We start from the raw sequence: 24,051 nt of genomic DNA, 5'->3' as shown, positions 1-24,051 counted from the left end.
AGGTCCCCGCCTTGGGCCTGGCGCCCATGGAGATGCTGTGTTCTAAAGAGGAGCCTTGGTGAGATGAATCAAGATAATCTGGGTCTTCCCCAGGCACCGCTTCCCTCCAGCTCTCACTTAGCCAGTGGCAGTCGGTCGGCCTCCCTGTCTCCTCCAAGTGGAGACTGGGGAGCCATGACAGCAGCTTGAGAGCCACTGAGGGAAATCAGGCCTGTGTTTTATGACTCATTAGCGGCAATTAGATACACGAGTAATGATGATTTGCCAACCATCCTGGGCATTTTCTCTCTTTAGACTCTGTGAGGTGGTTGTACAGGGGGAGTTCTCATGCACCCCCTTCTTACCTCTGTCATCCCCAAACCTCTGGGTGAGAATTTGAGCCGTGAGTCTCTCTGTTACCCATCACGAGGGGATAGAATGGCCTTGGGATGTGCCACACTCCAGCCTAGCAACCTGCAGACAGCGGGACACCCTGCACGATGCTTCCTGTGGGGTTGTAGGCTGGAGCAGGAGAGGCAATGGACAGAAAGTATATTTTGACCTGCCCCCAAAAACGTCAGCTGCTTCTCCGGAGCAAGGCTGGAGCCTGCAAAACTCACGAGGGTAAATAGTACTGAGAGATCCCGCGTCCTGCCTAACAGCAAGCCGGCTTCTCCACACTTGGCTTCCCACAGCAAGTGAGCGGCAGTGGGTGTCACTGGGGGTGGAGGTGGGGGGAGAGGACGTTTATACTCCTGCCCCTGGGCTATGTTCCCCTGTGTGTGTGTGGGGGGGGGTTTATGTCCCCACTCTGTGCGTGGCTGATTAGCCCCAGCCTCTGTGCTAGGTGCCCCCATGCATGTGGAATCCCAGTTCTGTTTCGCTGGCCTCACATCCAATCCTTGCCTGAACCAGCGCCCCAATGGGATTAGCTCATGGAGCAGGATGGAGTCCTCCGCCTGCTTGAGTTCTCAGGCCAGCACCCACTGCCCTGCAAGGCAGAGGAAGAGAAGGAGAGCAGCCAAGCTGGCATGCCAGATGAGACCAGCTTTCCATCCACCCTGCTCTCCTGCATCGTACTGTGCCCCGCTGGTCTTGCACCCATCACTCCGCCTCCTGCCTCCTACTGTGCCCTGCTGATCCCTGCACCCATCACCCCGCCTCCTGCATCCTACTGTGCCCCGCTGGTCCCTGCACCCATCACCCCGTCTCCTGCCTCCTACTGTGCCACGCTGGTCCCTGCACCCATCACCCCGCCTCCTGCATCCTACTGTGCCCTGCTGGTCCCTGCACCCATCACTCCACCTCCTGCCTCCTCCTGTGCCCTGCTGGTCCCTGCATCCACCACTCACCTCCTACATCCTACTTACCTCACCAGCTTGCTGGTCCCTGTAGCCATCACCCTGCCTCCTACTTACACTCTGGTCCCTTCACCCACCACCGCCTCAGGCATCCTACTTACCCCACTGGTCCCTGCACCCACCACTCATCTCCTGCCAGACCAGAGCCATCCACACACTGTACTCCAGTGTCCTGTGCCCTACATCAGAGCTGCTCCATCTATCCTGGTTTCCTGATATCCGTCAGCTGTGATGAGGCCACCGGTCCAGCCAATGAAGTAGCCCACCCCTGCCATCCTGGATCAGCCCAGTTGTCCTTCTCCTTAGGTCCAGATGGCAGCAGAGCCTGCAGCTGGATTCACAGCCCGGTAATTCTCAAAGAAGGAAATGCTTGTGACAAATTGAAACCTTTGCGAGGGAGCCTGAACTAGACCCCAACGTGGTTACCCTAGAGCCGTAGCTCTGCACACCGACTAACCTCGTCCTGCCCCGTGCGCACCAGGGAGAAAGCCCCTCCTCGTTAAAGACCTGCAATTAACCCTATGAGAACCATCGCCGAGCCTCCCCCAAATCATCCTCCAGCCAAACCAGGAACTTGGCTTTGTCAGACAGTGCTAAGGTCAAAAGCCAGCAGAGGAAACAACCTTCCAGGTGCTCTCCAGACAGAAAAAAGGCATGGGCACAGGACCCCATGCATGGCTATAGCAGGACACAGGACCCCATGCATGGCTATAGCAGGGCACAGGGCCGCTCACGCCAGCTGGCCCTAGATAATTATTAGGGTTTGATGACAGATTCAAGGTGCCCTGTAGTAACTGGCTCATACTGTGGGCTGGCCTGGTAGTTTCTGTCTGAGTATCTCCGGTGAAGTGCTTCACAGCAGGGTACCAGCTGGGATGGAAGGAGATGGCTCAGGATGGTCCCTGGCAGTTTCCATTTAAGGTCAGTGAGGCTCCAAGCCAGAACTGGTGGCCTTTAGGACTGGTGTGAGCAGGAGGATCTGACGCTCATCAGCATGTGAGCACCTTCCTGGAGGACAAACCACCCCCCTGGGGTTTTACAGGCCCCTCTCTCAGGGGACGCAGGGAGGAACCAAACTGAGACCCACACTCAGATATGAGGGAGAGGGGAAGGGGTGGCTAGAGGAACCAGGCCGGCCTAGATCATCATTATGGGCTGGTAGGACTGTAACTAGGAGTGGGGCGGGATAGCTCAGTGGTTTGAGCATTGGCCTGCTAAACCCAGGGTTATGAGTTCAATCCTTGAAGGGACCATTTAGGGATCTGGGGCAAAAATCTGTCTGGGGATTGGTCCTGCTTTGAGCAGGGGGTTGGACTAGATGACCTCCTGAGGTTCCTTCCAACTCTGAGATTCTATGACATGTTGGGCACTGGACTGTTCAGTACAACATGCTGCTCAAAGGAGAATATTGGTCACAGGGCCTGCAAGAGAGAAAACACAGATGCTCGAAATCCAGCTGCCCCTGCAGGGAAAGAAGTGGTTGGTGCCCAGGTCTGTGCCAAGCATGGAAGAATCACTAAGAGTTGACCCTGGGAAAGGTGGGGGTGACAGAGATGGAGTGGCTAGGTAACAATGTTAGGAATACGAGCCCTGTCTGTGACTGGGTCAGCGGGTAAGTTACTGTACACTGGGGTTACGCGACTTCCCTGGATGCAGTGAGCTCCCTTAATAGGGATCTGTGGGAAGAGCAAACAGGGGAGCAATGGGGCTGACCTATCTCAGTCCTCCCCCCACCAAAGAACTCATGCGGAAGGCACGGGGGGCAGCAGTTCGCTTCACGGAGCCTGTCTCGAACAAGTTGCAAATCTCAGTTTGCAAAGCTGCAGTCACCAGATCAATGGCCAGGTCCACACTACAGCGTTAAATCAATTTAACGCTGTAACCGTCCACACTACGAGGCACTTAAAATCGATTTTAAGGGGTCTTAAAATCGATTTCTGTACTCCAGCTAAACGAAAGGAGTAACCCTAAAATCGATATTACTAAATCGATTTAGGGTTAGTGTGGACGGAAATCGAAGTTATTGGTCCCATTCTTTTACTGAGCTACCCAGAGTGCACCGCTCCGGAAATCGATGGTAGCCTGGGACCATGGATGCACACCACTGACGTAATGTGCCCTAGTGTGGACACATAAAATCGATTTTATAAACCCTGTTTTATAAAATTGATTTTACTAATATCGATTTTAAGCTGTAGAGTGGACGTACCCAATGGCCTGTCAAATGGGTCTTGAGTACTGCAAAGAGACACATGGGAGCTGAGCAGATGAGACAGGGACACAGTGATGAGGCTCTGCTGAAGAGTCCCCAGGGTGTTAGGCCTGCCAGGGTCCTGCTGGCACATGATTAGACCCCTGGCGAGCAAGACGGGCTTTGTTGTTCTAAGATCTGTTCTCTCTGAAAAGCTTTGACTGTAAATCCAGGACGCTGTGCTGGAAGGGAGCGGTTTGGGTGGCCGTGACCCTGCCGTTGCCCCAGCGGGAGCAGAAGTGCAGGGACTGGCATGCAGCAGACATGCTAAGGTCAATACGTTCATGGTTCATAAGCAGGGGGCTTCAGCACAGCACCTGGCTGGTGAGTGAGAGTGGCATGATCCCATACCAGAGCCAACCTGAGACCTGCACTCGGCGAGACCAGAAAGGGGAGAGAGGTGCTGCCAGCCCATAACTGTGCCAGTTTCATTTACCAAGGGTACGACCTGGGGGCAAACCCACAGGACAACTTACCCAGCGTGACTAGCAATTGAATGTTAGCTACCTGTAGGGCACCCATTACGGCAGCCCAGGGGCACTTTGCCAGCCTGCCCTTGAATGGCTCTGTGGTCTGCAGAGCTCACAGCTGTGGACCGCCATGGAGGCGTTCTCTGGCAGGTGGCATTGGCTGGGTTTCGGCACCCATGAGCTGCCCAGGCTTCATCACCACTGGCAGCAGGGCACCACACATCCCGAGCACTGCTGGTAATGAGAAGTGACACGAGGAATCAGAGCCAGCATTTGCCTGATTACAGTTAAAAAGGAGAGAGCGTTTTCTGGCGTCTCAGCCCAGCAACTGTGTCCCCGGGCACCGTCACTGGGCAGCCCGGCTGGTTTGCCTGCATTAGCGCCTCGCCAGCCTGGCCACCAAGCAGCTGTCGCAGTGGGGTGGAGCACACAGGCCGGCAGGTGATGCTCCGGGACTCCCACTGAGGCCTAGCTACGGCCTGGTGCGTCTACCTCCTTTGTAGGACAGAAATCGACCCTGCCCTGCCATCCCCATGGATCAGCGCCTGTGCCATCTCCCACGGTCCCTGCCAAGGCAGAGAGCAAGAATGCCAGCGTCTGGGCCACGTTCCCAGCTGGTATTTATCAGGGTAGCCCCAATCAATGTCTGCTCCAGGTCAAGCCAACTGAGCAGTGGCTCTGTGCTCCCGGCACGGGACGGGTGATATCTAGAAAATGGAAGAATCCTTGAATAGGTCCCTCCCTTCCTCCCTGCCCCATAGGTTCCTGCTAAGCCTGCCCCTTGCACCCAGGCCCCACGTCTCAGCCCGGTGGGCATGGGCAGCAGGTATTGTACTGCCTCAGACAACCTGCTGTGGCCCCACCCATGTTCCATCCTCAAGCCCCCTCCTGCCTGCTGGTCTCTTCTGTGGCTGAGAGGCTGGGGCAGGCAGGCTGGGGGGCTGCGGTGCACACCCCATCCCCAGGCTGGGCCCACACCATGCTGCGTTGCCCGTCTTCCCAGGGCTGGGACCACGCTGGGGCTTGGGATGTTCTGGCCATGCTGCCTGCCCGCCCGCTCAGGACGGGGGCTGGAGGTGAGCAGGGGGCCAGCAGCCACGGGCAGTGGAGGGAGTGCTCAGGTGGAGAGGAGGCAGAAGAGGCACGGCCTTGGGCAGAGGGGAGGGGCCAGGGATTAACCTCCCCCAAGGGCATATTCACCCACCTCCCATGCCGGGGGGCATGCGTCTCTGCTCTGCTTAGTTCCCTGCTCCAGCCCCACTCCCTTCTGGCTCCTGCTCCCACTTGCTCCCGCTGTCCCACTTGCTGCCCACCCTCCTCTGGCAAACCTGCCCTGTCTCCAGGAATCCTTCCCACCCGCTCCCTCCCAAGCCATGCTGTCCCCTGCTGTGTCTCAGTGTACGGTGGTAGAGTGAACCTGGGGCTGAGCCGAGCCGGCCTAGCCGGCAAAGCCCTGCCTGCATGGGCAGCTTTCTCCGCCGTGTCATTGAGATACAGCCCAGCGAATTGCAGGAGATCTTGCCTGTCCTTCTGGGCACAGGAAGGGAATTGGTGGAAGGCACTGGAGGATCGTCGGCACTCCGGCGATTCAACCTGCATCCTCTGCGCCAGCAATAGCCTCGCTTGGGCGATAGCCTCCTGTGATGCAGTAGGGACTGTCTGTGTGGGGAGTGGGAGAGCAGGGGAGGACTTTAGGGGATGGACGATGCCAGGGCCTGTAACCTGAGCTAGGTAAGGGAGGGGAAAGGTCAACACCTTTGCCCGGGAAGGGGACAAAGGAAGGGAGTGGCAGGAGGGAAGCAGTTTGAGTTTGGGCTTGGGGCTGTGTGGGCGGAATTCAGGGTATCCTAGCTAGGATCCAAGCACCCTGAAAGCCCAGAAGGACTCGGTGGAGGGGTCCTGACTGTGCCTGCAAGCTCTGCTGTGACCGGTGTTCCTGTGTCCAATAAACCTTCTGTTTTACTGGCTGGCTGAGAGTCACTGCGGGTCCCAGGAAGAGGGGTGCAGGGCCGGACTCCCCCACACTCCGTGACAACTGGTGGCAGCGGTGGGAGATACTGCACCCCGTGGACGGCGCTTCCTGCAGTAAGTGACTGGGGAGCAGTAAAACGAAGGGGTGATTAACCCCTGGGAGTGTGTGCCCAGTGAGAAGGACTTTGCAGTAACAGGGTCCCCCGGGGGATTGCAGCGAGCGGTCCCAGGGGCGAAGGAGTCGGCAGCTCGACCCTGGCAGAGAGGTGGTGACCTCACAAAGGGCTGGTGCACTAGGGGTCCCCCTGGAAACCGTGGGGAGCGGCGAGCGCCCCGGCCTGTGAGTGGCCAGCAGGAAGATGTATGCCAAGCGGTGCAAGTGTGACCTGGTGGAGCTGTGCAAGCAGAGGGGGTTGCGCCCGGGGAGACGCACCAAGGACCAGCTGATTGCCCAGCTGGAGCAGGGAGACCGCATGAATGAACGGAGCCCTGTCTCTGAGGGAAGCAGCCTGGCAGATGCAGCGCAGGCACCAGTGTCTGTCCCCGCTGGGAGTGGTCAGCCGGCGGACGAGGGCTTCCCGAGACCCCCCCTTCCTAGGCCTAGGGGAAGGGCGGGGAGGAGCCCAGTGTATACCGAGGGCACCGTGACACCCCCGGCCAGCAGGGGAGCCTCACGGCGAAGCTCACCCCCCAGCAGGGGATCCTCCCGGCAACGCTCGGCATCCGTGGAGCGGATGCGGCTGGAATATGAAAGGGATCTGAGACGGGAGGAGCTCGAGTTAAAGAGGCGAGAGCTGGAGGAGAAGGAGAAACAGCGTAAACATGAGCTGGACCTGGCCCAGCTGAGGAGCAGTGAGGCTCCGGCTGCGGTGAGTGAGGGGGGACACAAGCCTACAAAGAGCTTTGATAAGCACTTGCTGCCCCGGCATAAGGAGGGGGAGGACATAGATACCTTCCTGACAGCCTTTGAGAATGCCTGCGAGCTGCACAGGGTTGACCCTGCAGACAGGATCGCAGTTCTCACCCCCTTACTGGACTCCACAGCCGTGGAGGTGTACAGCCGACTGAAAGGGGCGGAGGCAGGGGACTACGAACTGTTCAAACAGGCCCTGCTCCGCGAGTTTGGGCTGACTCCTGAGATGTACCAGAAAAAGTTCCGGAGCCAGCGTAAAACCCGTGAGGTCACATACCTACAACTGGTCAACCGGGCGCAGGGGTATGCCCGCAAGTGGACAGCTGGGGCCCAAACTAAAGAGGACCTGCTTGACCTATTCATACTGGAGCACCTGTACGAGCAGTGCCCGTCCGACTTGAGGCTGTGGTTGATGGACCAGAAGCTGGAGAACCCGCAGCATGCAGGCCAGCTGGCCGACCAATTTGTGGACAGTCGGGCAGGGGATGGCAGGGAGGAGTCTCGAAGGAGCAGGCCTGCCTCAACGCAGAGAGAGAGTCATCATGGGACCTCCCAAAGGGGGCCTATGGAGAACCCCCCCAAAAGGGGAACATCCAGCGGCAGGTCCCTCCGACCCACTCAAGGGGACCCACGAGATATGGGCTGCTATCGCTGTGGCCAACGAGGTCACATACGGGCCCACTGCCCCAAGCTCAGGGACAGACCAAGCAGACCCAACCCGCAGAGGGTGGACTGGGTAAAAACCCAATCGGAGGAGGGGCTACATTCCCAGGAAAGGGGGGCTGGCAACATACCACCTGTGGATGCTCCAGGCTCCGGGTTTTTGGTTTACCGGGTGGGCGCGGGGCTGCCCCTCCGGAAAGAGTGCATTGTTTCCCTGGAAGTGGATGGGAGGAAGGTCACTGGGTACTGGGACACGGGCGCAGAAGTGACGCTGGCCCGGCCCGAGGTGGTGGCCTCAGATCGGATGGTGCCCGACACCTACCTGACCCTGATGGGCATGGGTGGGACCCCATTCAAGGTACCCGTGGCAAGGGTACACCTGAAATGGGGGGCCAAGGAGGGCCCCAAGGATGTGGGGGTACACCAATATTTGCCCACTGACATGTTAATGGGAGGGGACCTTGAGGACTGGCCTAGTAACACCCAGAGTGCCCTGGTCGTGACTCGTAGTCAGAGTCGGCAAAGGGCACTGCTCCCCGACAACGGGGAAGGTACTCGACCCGAGGTGCAGGACCCTAACCCAGGGAGCGGGGAACGCCCAGGGGCACGGTTCAGAGAGGCTGCGGCCTCAGACCCAGCCAGCAAGAGAGAGCCGGTCCCCATCCCTGTCCCAGCTGCTGAGTTCCAGGCCGAGTTGCAGAAAGATCCCTCCTTGCGGAAGCACAGGGACCGGGCTGACCTTAGTGCGGTATAGACCATGAGGAGAGGTTGCAAGGAGAGGTTCCTGTGGGAGAAGGGGTTCCTGTACCGAGAATGGGCTCCCCCAGGGGAAGTAGAGTCATGGGGGATCAGGAGGCAGCTGGTGGTTCCCCAGAAGTTCCGTCACAAGCTGTTGTACCTGGCCCATGACATCCCTCTCGCAGGGCACCAGGGAATCCGGCGCACCAGGCAGAGGCTGCTACAGAACTTTTACTGGCCTGGGGTCTTTACCCATGTCCGACAGTACTGCCAATCCTGTGACCCCTGCCAGAGGGTGGGGAAGGCCCGGAACAAGGGGAAAGCGGCTTTGAGGCCTTTACCCATCATAGAAGAACCTTTCCAGAAGGTGGCCATGGACATAGTGGGACCCCTCAGCAAGACGACCCGGTCAGGGAAGAAATACATCCTGGTGGTGGTGGATTTTGCCACTCGCTACCCCGAGGCGGTGGCCTTGTCCTCTGTTGAAGCAGACACAGTGGCAGATGCGCTGCTGACAATTTTCAGCCGGGTGGGGTTCCCCAAGGAGGTCTTAACGGACCAGGGGTCCAACTTCATGTCGGCTCTGCTCCGGTCCTTATGGCAGAAATGTGGGGTCCAGCACAACTGGGCCTCAGCGTATCACCCCCAGTCCAACGGGCTGGTAGAAAGGTTCAACGGGACGCTGAAGATGATGCTAAAAACATTTATGAACCAGCACCCGCAAGATTGGACAAGTACTTACCTCACCTGCTGTTTGCGTACAGGGAGGTACCCCAGGAATCTACCGGGTTTTCACCTTTCGAACTGTTGTATGGAAGGCGGGTGAGGGGGCCCCTAGACCTAATGAGGGACGAATGGGAGGGGAAGGCCGCTCCCAAGGGAGAGTCAGTGGTGGAGTATGTCCTGACCTTCCGGGAAAGACTGGCCGAGCTCATGGGCCTGGCCAGGGAGAATCTGGCCCGAGCCCAGAGGAGGCAGAAGGTCTGGTATGACCGCACAGCACGAGCCCGTGCCTTCGCCACCAGGGATCAGGTGATGGTTCTCATCCCCGTGAGGAGAAACAAACTCCAGGCCGCCTGGGAAGGGCCCTTCAAGGTGATCAAGCAACTGAATGAGGTAAACTATGTGGTGGAGCTGTCAAACCGGGCACATCACCGTCGGGTGTACCATGTGAACATGATGAACCCATACTATGACAGGGGGAATGTGGTGTTGGCCGTGTGTGGACATTGGGAGGGGCAGGGAGATGACCCCTTAGTGGATCTATTCCCTGGGACAAAAGCTGGTTCCCCCCTGGAGGCGATTCCCCTCTCTGATCAACTGACCCCGGGCCAGCATGCTGAGATCAGAGGGGTGCTGCATCTATACCGACAGCTGTTTTCCAACCAGCCTGGACGCACTAATTTGACTGTCCACCGGGTGGAGACCGGGTCACATGCCCCTATAAGATGCTCCCCTTTTCGGGTCACTGGTAAAACTGCCCAGGATCTTGAAAGAGAGGTCAGGGACATGCTGGCTCTGGGGGTGATCCAGCCGTCTTCCAGCCCTTGGGCCTCGCCAGTGGTGCTAGTCCCCAAGAAGGATGGGTCAATCCGGTTCTGTGTGGACTATCGAAAGCTCAATGCCATCACCGTATCTGATGCCTACCCTATGCCCAGGTCTGACGAGCTCCTAGACAAGCTGGGAGGTGCTCGGTACCTCACCACTATGGATCTTACCAAAGGCTACTGGCAAGTGCCGCTGGACGCAGATGCCAGGCTAAAATCGGCCTTTATCACCCCTCTCGGGCTCTATGAGTTTCTGACCCTGCCCTTCGGCCTCAAGGGAGCGCCGGCCACCTTCCAGCACCTGGTGGATCAGCTACTGAGGGGGATGGAGAGTTTTGCCGTGGCGTATATTGACGACATCTGCGTCTTCAGCCAGACCTGGGAGGACCACATGTCCCAGGTTAAACAAGTCCTAGACCGACTCCGAAAGGCTGGGTTAACAGTAAAGGCTGAGAAGTGCAAGGTGGGGATGGCTGAAGTATCTTACCTGGGCCATCGGGTGGGGAGCGGCTGCCTGAAGCCGGAACCAGCCAAGGTGGAGGTGATCAGAGACTGGCCTGCTCCCCAAACCAAAAAGCAGGTCCAGGCCTTTATTGGGATGGCGGGGTACTATCGAAGGTTCGTGCCCCACTTTAGTGCCATAGCCGGCCCCATCACTGAACTGTGCAAAAAGGGGAAGCCAGACAAGGTGATCTGGACTGAGCAGTGCCAGGAGGCTTTCCGGGCGCTGAAGGAGGCTCTGGTTAGTGGCCCAGTTCTGGCAAACCTAGATTTTGACAAACCCTTTATGGTGTTCACTGATGCCTCAGACACGGGACTGGGGGCAGTGTTAATGCAGGAGGATGAAAAGGGGGAGAGACACCCCATCGTGTACCTGAGTAAGAAGCTGCTACCCAGGGAACAAAGCTACGCGGCCATCGAGAAGGAATGCCTGGCCATGGTGTGGGCCCTTAAGAAGCTAGAGCCATATCTCTTTGGGCGACACTTCACCGTGTACACTGACCACTCTCCCCTGACCTGGCTGCACCAGATGAAAGGAGCCAACGCCAAGCTCCTGAGGTGGAGCCTGCTCCTGCAGGACTATGACATGGACGTGGTCCATGTGAAGGGAAGTGCCAACCTGACAGCGGATGCGTTGTCCTGGAGAGGGGACCCTGAACTTCCCCAGGTCACTAGGCAGAGTGACCCCGCTCAGTTCAGTCTCGAAGGGGGGAGAGATGTGATGCAGTAGGGACTGTCTGTGTGGGGAGTGGGAGAGCAGGGGAGGACTTTAGGGGATGGACGATGCCAGGGCCTGTAACCTGAGCTAGGTAAGGGAGGGGAAAGGTCAACACCTTTGCCCGGGAAGGGGAACAAAGGAAGGGAGTGGCAGGAGGGAAGCAGTTTGAGTTTGGGCTTGGGGCTGTGTGGGCGGAATTCAGGGTATCCTAGCTAGGATCCAAGCACCCTGAAAGCCCAGAAGGACTCGGTGGAGGGGTCCTGACTGTGCCTGCAAGCTCTGCTGTAACCGGTGTTCCTGTGTCCAATAAACCTTCTGTTTTACTGGCTGGCTGAGAGTCACTGCGGGTCCCAGGAAGAGGGGTGCATGGTCGGACTCCCCACACTCCGTGACACCTCCACCCCCAAGTCAGGCCAGAGAGCTGGGGTCGAAAGCCCCACCAGACTCAGCTGAGTGCTCTGTGTATGGACCGTAGGGGAGTTGGGACAACACCTGGGTAAGATCCTCAGCAGTGTAGACATACCCTTAGATGGGGAGCTCTGGGGCAGAGAGCAAGAATGCCAGTGTCTGGGCCACATTCCCATCTGGTATTTATCAGGGTAGCCCCAATCAGTGTCTGCTCCAGGTCAAGCCGACTGAGCAGTGGCTCTGTGCTCCCGGCGCGGGACGGGTGATTACTCAAAAATGGAAGAATCCGTGAATAGGTTGTCACGGAGTGTGGGGGAGTCCGGCCCTGCACCCCTCTTCCTGGGACTCACAGTGACTCTCAGCCAGCCAGTAAAACAGAAGGTTTATTGGACAACAGGATTGCAGGTTACAGCAGAGCTTGCAGGCACAGTCAGAACCCCTCCATCGAGTCCTTCTGGGCTTTCAGGGTGCTTGGATCCTAGCTAGGATACCCTGAATTCCACCCACACAGCCCCAAGCCCAAACTCAAACTGCTTCCCTCCTGCCACTCCCTTCCTTTGTTCCCCTTCCCGGGCAAAGGTGTTGACCTTTCCCCTCCCTTACCTAGCTCAGGTTACAGCCCTGGCATCGTCCATCCCCTAAAGTCCTCCCCTGCTCTCCCACTCCCCACACAGACAGTCCCTACTGCATCACATAGGTCCCCTTTGCTTTCCTCATTTCCTCTGTTCAGAATCTCAGCTTTCTTCTCACCATGGACCATGAAACACGCAGGATTCCTGAGCTCATGTTGTCGGAGAAACCTGGCTTAGGTAACGCCCTGGCTTCAGATTCAGCACCGTCAGCATTGCACTGACGCCAGTTTCTTCGCACGTTATCATCCATGGCTGCTCGTTTTCAGCACCCAGTTCAGGGCTTAGCAAATCCTGGCTCCTCAGGGGAGTTTGCTCTTTAAGAGTCAACAAAACCGAATGATTTTATGATAGAGCCTAGAGCAAGGGTGGCCAACCGGAGCCTGAGAAGGAGCCAGAATTTACCAATGTGCATTGCCAAAGAGCCACAGTAATACATCAGCAGCCCCCCACCAGCTCCTCCCCGCCTCCAGTGTCTCCCACCCGCCAGCAGCACCACCAATCAGCACCTAACCATCCATCTCTATGCCTCCCGCACGCCGCAATCAGATGTTTTGTGGTGTGTAGGAGGCGGGGGGGGGGGAGCAAGGGCACAGCAGACTCAGGGGAAGGGGCAGGGGCCTTGGGGAAAGGAGTGGAGTGGGGCTGGGGCCTGTGGCAGAACCAGGGGTTGAGCAATGAGCCCCCCCTCACTCCCTCTACGCATTGGAAAGTTGATACCTGTAGCTCCAGCCCCAGAGTCGGTGCCTGTACAAGGAGCTGTATATTAACTTCTGAAGAGCCCCAGCCTAGAGGCCCTCACTAAGATTAGTGCTCCAATGTGCTAGGTGCTGCACATACACAAACTGAAAGACGGTCCCTTTTCACCAAGAATTTATATTCTAGGCCAACAAGGTAGACAACAGTAGGATTACAGTCAAGGAGTTCAGTAGAGTCAACATCGCTAGCAATTGTTAAATCCAGCATGACCAACTCCACACAGTCGAAAATCATGAGTCTGTCCCGCCAGACTCATGGGACGAGCTCAGAAGTCATCAAACCTTTAAAAATAGTAAATCTGGGTTTATTCGTTTTCTGAGCCACTCAGGGGCACCATTTCCAACTTTTCTAGCCATGAGGGCTAGAAACATCTTGTTTTTTTTAAAAGAAAACTGCAATTTTGCCCATCTCCCTTGACTCCAGGGTGGGATGATGCATGTGCAGGAACATTGCCAGATCGAGGGAAGTGATTATTCCTGTCTATTCAGCGCTGGTGAGGCCACACCTGGAGTACTGCGTTCAGTTTTGGGCCCCTACTACAGAAAGGATGTGGACAAATTGGAGAGAGTCCAGTGGAGGGCAATGGAAATGATCAGGGAGCTGGGGCACTTGACTTATGAGGAGAGGCTGAGGGAACTGGGCTTATTTAGTCTGGAGAAGAGATGAATGAGGGGGGATTTGATAGCAGCCTTCAGCTACCTGAAGGAGGATTCCAAAGAGGATGAAGCTCAGCTGTTCTCAGTGGTGGCAGATGACAGAACAAGGAGCAATGGTCTCAAGTTGCAGTGGGGGAGGTTTCAGTTGGATATTAGGATATTTTTCACTAGGAGGGTGGTGAAGCACTGAAATGGGTTCCCTAGGGAGGTGGTGGAATCTCCTTCCTTAGAGGTTTTTAAGGCCTGGCTTGACAAAGCCCTGGCTGGGATGATTTAGTTGGGTTTGGCCCTGCTTTGAGCAGTGGGTTGGGCTAGATGACCTCCTGAGGTCTCTTCCAAACCTAATCTTTGATTCTTCTATGAGTCTATGAATGAGACCTGGAGAAAGGGGAGCAGTTCTCAGAGGGACCTTGCTTGGAGTGATGCTGCAACCTTAAGCTGCTACTGGTCCAGCACAGGTGTCTCATCATCTAACGCTGGCTGATGGGCACACTCAGTAAAGATCTCTCACCTACAACTCTGCCTGCTGCAGCTCTTCTTGCTAACAAAATCTCCAGAAGCTGGAGTTTGAAGGGGAACACCATCACAGTACAACTTCAGGGTTATGAACACCAGAGTTATGACCTGACCAGGCAACCACACACCCCATCTGGACCCAGACGTACCCAGCTGGGCAGCAGCAGAGACAAAAAAATTGCAAATGCAATACAGTACCGTGCGAAACATAAACTACTCCTACACAAAAGGGAAAGTTAAAAAAACAAGATTTGACCAGGGAAGGAGACAGTTTCTGTGCTTGTTTCATTTAAATTAAGATGATTAAAAGCGTTTTTTCTTCTGCATGGTAAAGTTTCCAAGCTGTATTAAGTCAGTGTTCAGTGGTACACGTTTGAAAGAACACCACAACACTCTGCACAGTGTTACGGACATCTCAGAGTTAGGAACAACCTCCGTTCCCGAGAGGTTCCTCACTTTGAGTTTCTGCTGTGTTGCAACGCTCGCCATACCATCACAAGTATCTGCAACGCTGGGCATTGACGGCAGCTCTCCGCAGGCCCTGGGCACCAGCTCAGTCACAAGTCCGACCCTTTTCTGACTCGCTCAGTGGCCAGTGATGGTCATTTAAGAGCAGGTGATTTGCAGGAGGTGGGACCCAGGGCTCCAGTCTGGAGCCACAAAGTGCTGACCCAAGCAAGGGATCTTGGCATAGCTCATCCATTGCTAAAGCAAAGCAGCTAGTTCAACCCAAACCTGCAATGAATGGACATTTCTGCCACAAGACACATCCTTGCCTCAGCCTGAGCCGTTAATAACAGCGGGAAGGAGGGGGGAGCAGGGGGAGACCAGGGCTGTTAACCTGCTGCACTCGTGTTTCTGCTGGAGATGAACACAGCCCTCATGCCGCAAGGCTAAGAGATCCATCCATAATTGATGGGCAGCCCTCCCATCTGGCGTGGTGTTAAGAGACGGTGCGGAGAGCAGGAGCCGTATTGCAGGGCGGGGGGGCTGGGGTATTAAGAGGCACTAAAAGCTCGTCGGTCAATAAATTATTCACTCCCGGCATCTGCTGATGTTGGAGGGGGTGGAGGGGGTGCATTTGTGAGGCCCCTGATGTCACTGCTGACCAATCAGGCCGGGGCAGAAGGAGACAGGGCCCATGGCTACAGGGATGTGGGGGCCGGGCTGGGGAGCAGGGAGTGCGCCCGCAGCTGGGACATTTCATATCAAACACAATAAAGAAGCCATTAGCTCGGCACCGCCATAGCTCAGAGGAAGGGGCTGGGGGCGGGGGTATTGATTCTGGAAGCTGATGGCGGGGGAGGAGGGGAGTTTGCTGCAGACAGGTTGTGGGAGCCATGGGAGAGCCGACAGGGGGTGAGAAGCCATCCCCTCCAGCTCTGGGGATAAGGCAGCGGGGCGCCAGGCCAGGGCATGGTGTCATTCTCGGGGCACACAGGCCCAGACGAGAGGCCCACTGAAGTCAACATGCAAAGTCCCCTTGACGTCAGTAGGATCAGGCTTCAATGGACAAGTGAGGGGAGCCCCCCCCCCCAATGCCTCTAATGTCCCCCTTGACTCAGGGAACCTATTTGCCTCTGTGCCCAGATCCTCAGCATCGCCCGTGCCCCTCAGGTACGGCAATGAAGCCTGGATGGGCAGGGCACCTCCTGTGCTGTGGACCCACCCACTGCTCGCCTCTGCCAGGGCCTGATGCTGCCTTCCTCAGCCAGGCCTCGGGCTCCACACAGCTTGGGCCAGTGCCCTGCTCCGGCCTGCCCATGGCCTGGCCACTCTGACCCCTACCATCTCTCACGTGCTCGGGCTGTACATGCAGAATGAGGGGCTGGGGGGGGGGCTGGGGGGAGTGAGGATGTGGGGGAGAAGGGGAGAAAGAGAGAGTGTGTGTGCAGGGGAGGGGAGGGAGCGAGGAGGAGGGACATGGGGTGAGCGTGTGGGGGGATGTATTTCATTAACATTCATTAGTTCAATAGACGACATTGAAATCATTTGCATAAAAATGAAAGTGTATTAAAGCAAAGCTTCTGGTCATCATGGGTACATAGTCATGGGGTAACACTGGCAACCATCCAGGATGTTTTCACCAGCTTGGTAGCCCTCTGCCCCCCCAGGGGGGTGGGGAGGTATTGGCATTCACAAGGAGGAGAAATTCCTATGAACCAGTCACAGAAGATACATCTCCACATTTCTGCTGTAGGAAAGTGTCTTGGGTCACATTTTGGCTGCACGGGTCTCCTAGCAAGACTGAAGCGACTGGCTGGTTGAGCGGATTGTAATAAAGATTTGAATATTTGTAACCAAATGGTATCAGCGTCACCATTACCCCGGTCTACGAAGAAACCAGACTTTCTAGAGCCCATCTGCCTTTGGGTCTGTAGAACAGGATCTGGTTTGCATCAGTGGCTCAGCTCCAGGGGTCTGGCTGCCTTGTACACATTCCTTGTGTGTTAACAAAAGAAAATGGAGGGAGTGGGTGTGCAGTCATCAGACCTAGCCCAAGATAGCACCTTTCATCAACAGAACTCAAAGCACTGTGCAATCTTTAACAGGTGTATCCTCCCAGCACCTGGGGCAGGTAGGGGCTTTTGGCAAGGTTTGGGTTGGAGAGGGCTTATCCCTGTCTCTTCCTAGCAGATGCAGTGATGTGTGCTTGGGATAAGCTGGGAGATCCTTTGTCAAACCCAGCTGCTTATTCACTAATCAGTGGCAAAATGGAAGGGGGTCCCGGGGAGATGGGACAGCCCTTTGGGCAACGACGTGGCTTCAGGTTGTGCACATGTGTCAGCTGAGGTGACCCAACGAGACTTTTATCTTTCACAGCCACTCAAAGCCAGTTCCTTAGTCAAGGAAGATCGGCACCATGGTAGGCGGTGGGGGCGAGACCCATGGCAGTATGTTGTGCAGATACAGCCTTTGGGCAGGGAGTGGCATTTGCCAGCTACTTCAGATGGGTCTAGCGGTCACAGGGACGTGTCACTTGGGGCGACCCACGAAGTATTTTGTCATGTACAGCCAGCCCAAGGCGAGCTCCTTATTTGAGTAACCTTTGCAGAGGGGAAGGTTGGGGGCTGGGGGCACATTTTGCACAGCTGTAAAGCTTTGGGTCAGAGTGGGACCTTTGAGAGCTACCTCAGAACTGGTCTGAGAAAAAGAACCTAGGACTCATCTGCTCTGTGGTGGAGGGGGCAGGTTTCCTGGCTACTGGGGCTCCAGCACAGAGGAGGAGGATTCGGCCTATGCTGGAAAGCACAGGGACCCAATAACTCGTGGATTTGTGCCAGGGACACTCCCCTGCTATCCTGTCCCGTCAGAAAGAAATCACTAGGCTCCTGGGCACTGCCAGGGTGATGCCAGGGCAAGGCGGCAGAAGGGGGGTCTCTCCCGTGAGACAGCTCCAGACAAGCAGCCAGTCTCAGCACCTCCCCGTCGTTTACACCCTCACACGTCCTGTCCGGAGTCTGCTGAGGAAATACAAGGAAGGCCCGACCAGGTGCTGCCTCTCTTCAGGAGGGAGATGGCTTCTGGAATTAGCTCCAACGGGAGACAGATGTTTCTGAGAGGCTGGCGCACCTGCTCCCCCAGCCCCCCTACACCCTCCCCCGCATTAATGAAATTAGCATGGCTGTGCAGCTGGGCCATGGAGCAGGCAGGGCTGCAGGGGTCAATGGAAGGGACGCTGGCCCTACAGATCTACCTCGCCCTAACATGCATTATTTTGACAGGTCCAATGGAGGGGAAAGAACGCAGTGCTTGCTGTCAGTGGCACTTTCCTCGTTCATCCTGGGGGGTGGGGGTGGGGGACTTCATGTCCTGGAGCAGTGCAGAGCCAGGGCCATCCAGCTAAGGGCTGGGCCAGCAGCCCTCATGCCTGTGTGCTAATGACTCACTGGTACAGTGTCATTCACACAGACGGGCCCTACGGCCCATCAACGTTAGATAGATAGATAGATAGATAGATAGATAGATAGATAGATAGATAGATAGATAGATAGATAGATGGGTGTGTATGGGGATGGGTAGATAGACAGAGGGGTGTGTACGGGGATGGGTAGATAGAGGGGTGTGTACGGGGATGGGTAGATAGACAGAGGGGTGTGTACGGGGATGGGTAGATAGAGGGGTGTGTACGGGGATGGGTAGATAGACAGAGGGGTGTGTACGGGGATGGGTAGATAGAGGGGTGTGTACGGGGATGGGTAGATAGACAGAGGGGTGTGTACGGGGATGGGTAGATAGATAGACAGATGGATATGTACGGGGATGGGTAGATAGACAGAGGGGTGTGTACAGGGATGGGTAGATAGACACTGGGGAGAGTGCGGGGATGAGTAGATAAACAGAGGGGTGTGTACAGGGATGGGTAGATAGATAGACAGAGGGGTGTGTTCTGGGATGGGTAGATAGGTAGATAGAGGGATGTGTACAGGGATGGGTAGATAGACAGAGGGGTGTGTTCGGGGATGGGTAGATAGAGGGGTGTGTACGGGGATGGGTACATAGACAGAGGGGTGTGTACAGGGATGGGTAGATAGACAGAGGGGTGTGTACGGGGATGGGTAGATAGACAGAGGGGCGTGTACGGGGATGGATAGATAGACTAGAGGGGTGTGTACAGGGATGGGTAGATAGACACAGGGGTGTGTGCGGGGATGAGTGGATAAACAGAGGGGTGTGTACAGGGATGGGCAGATAGATAGACAGAGGGGTGTGTTCCGGGATGGATAGATAGGTAGATAGAGGGGTGCATACAGGGATGGGTAGATAGACATAGGGGTGTGTACGAGGATGGATAGATAGACAGGGGTGTGTACAGGGATGGGTAGATAGATAGACAGAGGGGTGTGTACGGGGATGGGTAGATAGACGGAGGGGTGTGTACGGGGACGGATAGATAGACAGAGGGGTGTGTACAGGGATGGGTAGATAGACACAGGGGTGTGTGCGGGGATGAGTAGATAAACAGAGGGGTGTGTACAAGGATGGGCAGATAGATAGACAAAGGGGTGTGTTCGGGGATGGATAGATAGGTAGATAGAGGGGTGTGTACGGGGATGGGTAGATAGACAGAGGGGTGTGTACGGCGATGGACAGACAGGCAGAGGTGTAGATGGGGATGGATGGACAGACAGAGAGAGGGGTGAAAATGGGGATGGATAGACAGACAGAGGGGTGTACATGGGGTTGGGTAGATAGAGGGGTATGTACGGGGATGGGTAGATAGATAGACAGAGGGGTGTGTATGGGGATGGGTAGATAGACAGAGGGGTGTGTACGGGGATGGGCAGACAGGCAGGGGTGTAGATGGGGATGGATGGACAGACAGACAGAGGGGTGTACCTGGGGATGGAAAGACAGACAGAGGGGTGGAGATGGGGATGAACAGAGAAATGGATACCATGGTGATGAGCAGGATAATTGAAATGCCTAAATCAGCCACGTTCAGGCTATTCAGTCAGCCAGAGTATTTCAGGAACCAGAGCCCTCAGACAACAGATTCTCTGCCCTGCTCTGCCGGCTTTTTGCCGTTAGCACAGAGGGAACAGAACCTGCGCCCAGCCTCCTGTTGGGGAATCTCTGGCCCTGCTCGGAGAGGTGCAGAGAGGCTGGACTCTGGCTGTCCCCAGCCGGCAGGTGGCCTCGAAGAGCAGGGAATAAGGGAGCTGTAAGGGGCTGTTAGCTCCTCCTCCTCCTCCTCTTTCTCCCCACTCCTTTGCCCCACTCCTGGTCTGCCCTGGGGGATGTGGGGGGGCTCAGCCCTTGGTAGGGGATCCCCTAGGCTCAGGTGGGCCCAGCTGAGCTGCTTTCTCTGGGTGTCCCACAGCCCCATTGGGAAGCAGGCAGAGGAGTTCGCAGTCATCTGCTGAGCAGCCACAGCAGGGAAGGACTAGCAGCTGCTGAGAGGTTCCTGGCTCACCCCACGGCTCCTGGGAATGCAGGGGAGATTGGGGGGGGGGGGAGCTGGAGAAGCACACACACACACACACACACACACACACACACACACCCGCCAATCACAGGCATCAGCTCAGGCATACATAGAGTGAGCAGCTAGCAAGTGACAGAAAATCGGGACACGGGGTGGGAGGCAAAGACAAAGCCCCAAATATTGGGACATCTAGTCACCCTAGGCACACCTGGCACCAAAAAGCATTTCACACCCATGCAGCACAGGGGTAAATGGTGACCCTGGGTGGAGGGTGGGGGAGGATCATGTGTTTTTGAAAGAAAATAAATGAGCTGCCAGGAATTAACCCCTCAGAGAGGCAGGTAACAGGGCTAAGAGACCAGTCCTGTGGCTAAGCCACTACCCTATGGCTCTGCAGACCTGCGCTCAAGTCCCTGCTCCACCATAGGCCAGGGCCGCCCAGAGTGGGGGGCAAGAGGGGCAATTTTCCCCAGGCCCCAGGCTCCGCAGGGGCCCCCATGAGAGTTTTTCGGGGGCCCTGGAGCAGGATCCTTCACTTGCTCCACGGGGCCCATAAAACTCTTGCAGGGCCGGGCCCCAGAGCTTCTTCCACTCCTGGTCTTTGCCGGTGGGGGGGACCTTCAGCTCCGGGGGGAAGGACCCCCCCGCCAGCGAATTACCGCCGAAGCGGGACCTGCCTCCGAAGTGCAACCCGGTCTTCAGCTGTAATTCAGCAGTGGGGGGCCCATCCGTTCCGGGACCCGCCGCTGAAGTGCCCCGAAGACCCATGGCAGGGGTCCCCCGCCACTGAATTACCGCCGAAGAGCGGGCTGCACTTCGGTGGCGGGTCCCGCTTCAGCGGTAATTCGCCGGCGGAGGGCCCCCGCCACGGGTCTTCAGGGCACTTCGGCGGTGGGTCCCGGAATGGAAGGGCCCCCCGCCGCCGAACAGGGCCGGCTCTAGACATTTCACAGCGTGGGGGGCACCCTGCCACTTGCCGGTCCCTCGGCTCCGGTGGACTTCCGCAGGCATGGCTGCGGATGGTCCACCGGAGCCGCGGGACCAGCGGACCCTCCGCAGGCACGCCTGTGGGAGGTCCACTGGAGCCGCCTGCCGCCGACGGCCCCAGGCCCCCGGAATCCTCTGGGCGGCCCTGCCATAGGCTTCCTGTGTGATCTGTAACGTCTGTGTGTGTCAGCTCCCCATCTGCAGCCCAGGGCTAATCACACAGCCCTGCCTGCCAAGGGGGTGGCGGGGCTACGTACATAGAAGCCTGGGAGAAACCCAGATGTGATGGGTAGGGCTGGACGTTTTCCTGAAGGTTTCATGACATTCCAGAATCTTTCATGAAAGATTCACCTTCAATTCCTGGAGACTCCAGGACGATACTGGTGGGTTGGCGACCGTAGTGCTGGGGAGAGAGACAGAACACAATGTGGGGAGAAAGCTAGAAAAGCAGCCAGCCTTTGGGCTGGTGAACCTGGGATTTATAAAGGTCCCTTGAGGTCGCTGCATTGTCCTGCCCGGGAGCTCTGCAAGAGTAAGGAGGGCAGGGCTCTGTGGCTGTGAGGTTCTCAGGGTCATTGCTTTGTTGGGCAGAGACACCAAGATTTCCAAGAATGATTTGGGGTGGGCTGCAGTTTTTCAAACCCAATTCGATGCACCTCAAAGGGGTCGGGGGCTCGGTGCTGTCTGAAAATCAGGCCTCTTGGGGGCCTTTCAATTCGGCCTCCCTAAAATCACTGCTCACTTGGTAGGGCCTGAGCCAAACCCTCTTGAAGCCAGTGGAGCGATTCAGGCCCGTGGGTACTTGTAAATGACATGCCAAGATGCCAGGTAATTTCGCTCCCATCTCTGGATTTCCAACCCCACCCCCCAAACTCTGTGGGACAGAAGAGAAGGTTTCAGAAGGACGCTAGCAAACAGAAGAGAGAGGCCAGACTCCAACCAGGGAAGCAGAAGGGGGGTGCAGTCACTGGCACTCCCCCAGGAGGCCATCACAGCGCAGCCAGCTAACTGGCATGGTGTGCAGAGCCCAGGCAGTGACGGCTGAGGGCAGGACAGCCATTTCCTCGCTGGCATTTGTGCCCTTTGTGTGCTCCTCTGTAGGCTGTGGCATGGCCCATGACATCTACTACTCTGGAGGACACTGCTTTCAAATGACTTTGCCATATGCAGTAGGGTCACTAGGCAGGTTTGTTGCCTGCTCACTCCGGATACTCCAGCTTCATGTGTGTTTTAATTGTTTTATTTGCACCTGTCCAGTGACTCTGGAACCAGATCCACGTGGACACCGTGCCCTTTGAGTTCCATGTAGGGACCGGGGTCCATGCACAGGGATCGGGGTCACCAAACACAGGGCTCGGTCCTGGAGCTGCTACTCTGGGCAATGGACTCCCCTCCCAGAGGTAGGCGCTCCTGAGACAGGGGCCATCTAAGGACGGGTGGCAAAGAAGAGGAGAGATGAGGAAGTGGAAAACGAGTGGATCCGATGCCCATCCAGGCCACAGACAAGCCCCAACCAGCGGTGCTCCCAGGCTGCGGGATCCCAGCCACATCCCAGGATGAGGGTTCTCCTGCTTCACTCCAGGGGTGGCATTTCACTGCGTGAGGCAGACAAGGCAGTTTTGTGGGGAGGGTGCTGGCCTAGAAGGGCTCCATCCCCAGCTCCGCCACCACTCAGCTGGATGACCTTGGACAAGTCATCTCCTCTCTCTGGGCCTGTCCTGCCCCAGCCACCTTGTCTATGTAGCTAGACAGCTCTGTGGGGCAGGGTCCGTCTCTTGCTGCATCTGAGCTGCGGGCCCTGGTCTTGTTGGGAGTCCCCATGTGCTACAACCCTCTTGTCTTTTATACCTGCTGTCTCCCGTCTTCCAAACATGGCCAGTGTGGCGGCTTGTTCCAGGTCTCACTGAGACTGAACGGCGCTGAGTGCCTGAGCAGATGCCACAGCAGGCCAGTCAGAGACTTTTTTCCCAAGCCAGAGCAGATGGGGGTGACTGGCTGGGCAGCATCCTGAGGCTGTTCGGCCAGTGCTACCAGAATGAAATATAATGACCCACTACTGGGTTTGATCCAGAATCTTCAGCACGAGTCTCGACCAGCTGAGCTAAAGTTGCAGCTCCTCTAGTCAACAGCTGTAGTAGGCTCTTCTCCTCTTCTTTAGACCAGCCACTAGGCTAGCGTAAGCTGCAGACTTGTCCCAGTGTTTGCTATGTTAAAAGCAGGATAAATCGCAGCCAATCAGGCTGTTATTAAGACAGCACTCTCGGCTCTTAGTAACTAGTGAATGATATTTCAGTGTTTGGAAGGTGCTCCCAACCCCAGAGCAGACTAGTCACTAACAGGAGGTTTTAAAGCCAGATACTGTTGGAGGGACCCTTGCACCAGGTGCCAGGCTGCCAATCTCCATCTCTCCTTAGATGTCTTTATTGGGGCAGCAGGAGCCCAGTGAGGCCCCTGGCTCTGGCTCTGGCTCTGGCTGCCCTAACTTGCCCTCCTCCAGGGCTTTGTAGGGCTGCAGAATCCCTGAGTCACAGATCCACCTAGACCACACCTTCTTCTGCCCCCACATGGTCCCTCTCTGTCCTGGCCTGTCCCCAATGCCTCCTGTACCAGGATGTGACAAAGTGGAGGATGTTCTTAATGTTTTCCATGAATTCTGTGTGGGTCTCTGTTTTCCCTGTGTGCTGTACATTCAACAAGATGGTGAGAGAGGGTGTGTTGTGACAGAGGACCAGGTGTGATTTCGTCTAGCAGCCGGGTTCCCGGACAACTGCCTGGAGATAGGGGACCCTAGCGACCGGTGACCTGGTGACCAGGAGGCCCACCATAGCTTAGTAGTCAGCTGGACCAGCCAGTTCTGGACAGTGGGGAATAAAGAAGGGAAGATAGGAGGCCCTGTTTACCTGGGACTGGAAGACAAAGGACAGGGGAGGAACTGGTGGAGGAGATGATATTGGATAAGTGGCTGGAAGGAGGGGCTGCTGGACTGGGGAGGGAGAGCAGCCAGAGTGCCCTTGGATGCAGAAGAGACCTAGATGTACTGGGCTGAGGGTTGCTA

This window comes from Gopherus evgoodei, chromosome 17 (assembly GCF_007399415.2).
Source record: "Gopherus evgoodei ecotype Sinaloan lineage chromosome 17, rGopEvg1_v1.p, whole genome shotgun sequence".
NCBI classification, from domain to species: Eukaryota; Metazoa; Chordata; order Testudines; family Testudinidae; genus Gopherus; species Gopherus evgoodei.
Note: the sequence above shows the minus strand (reverse complement) of the source record.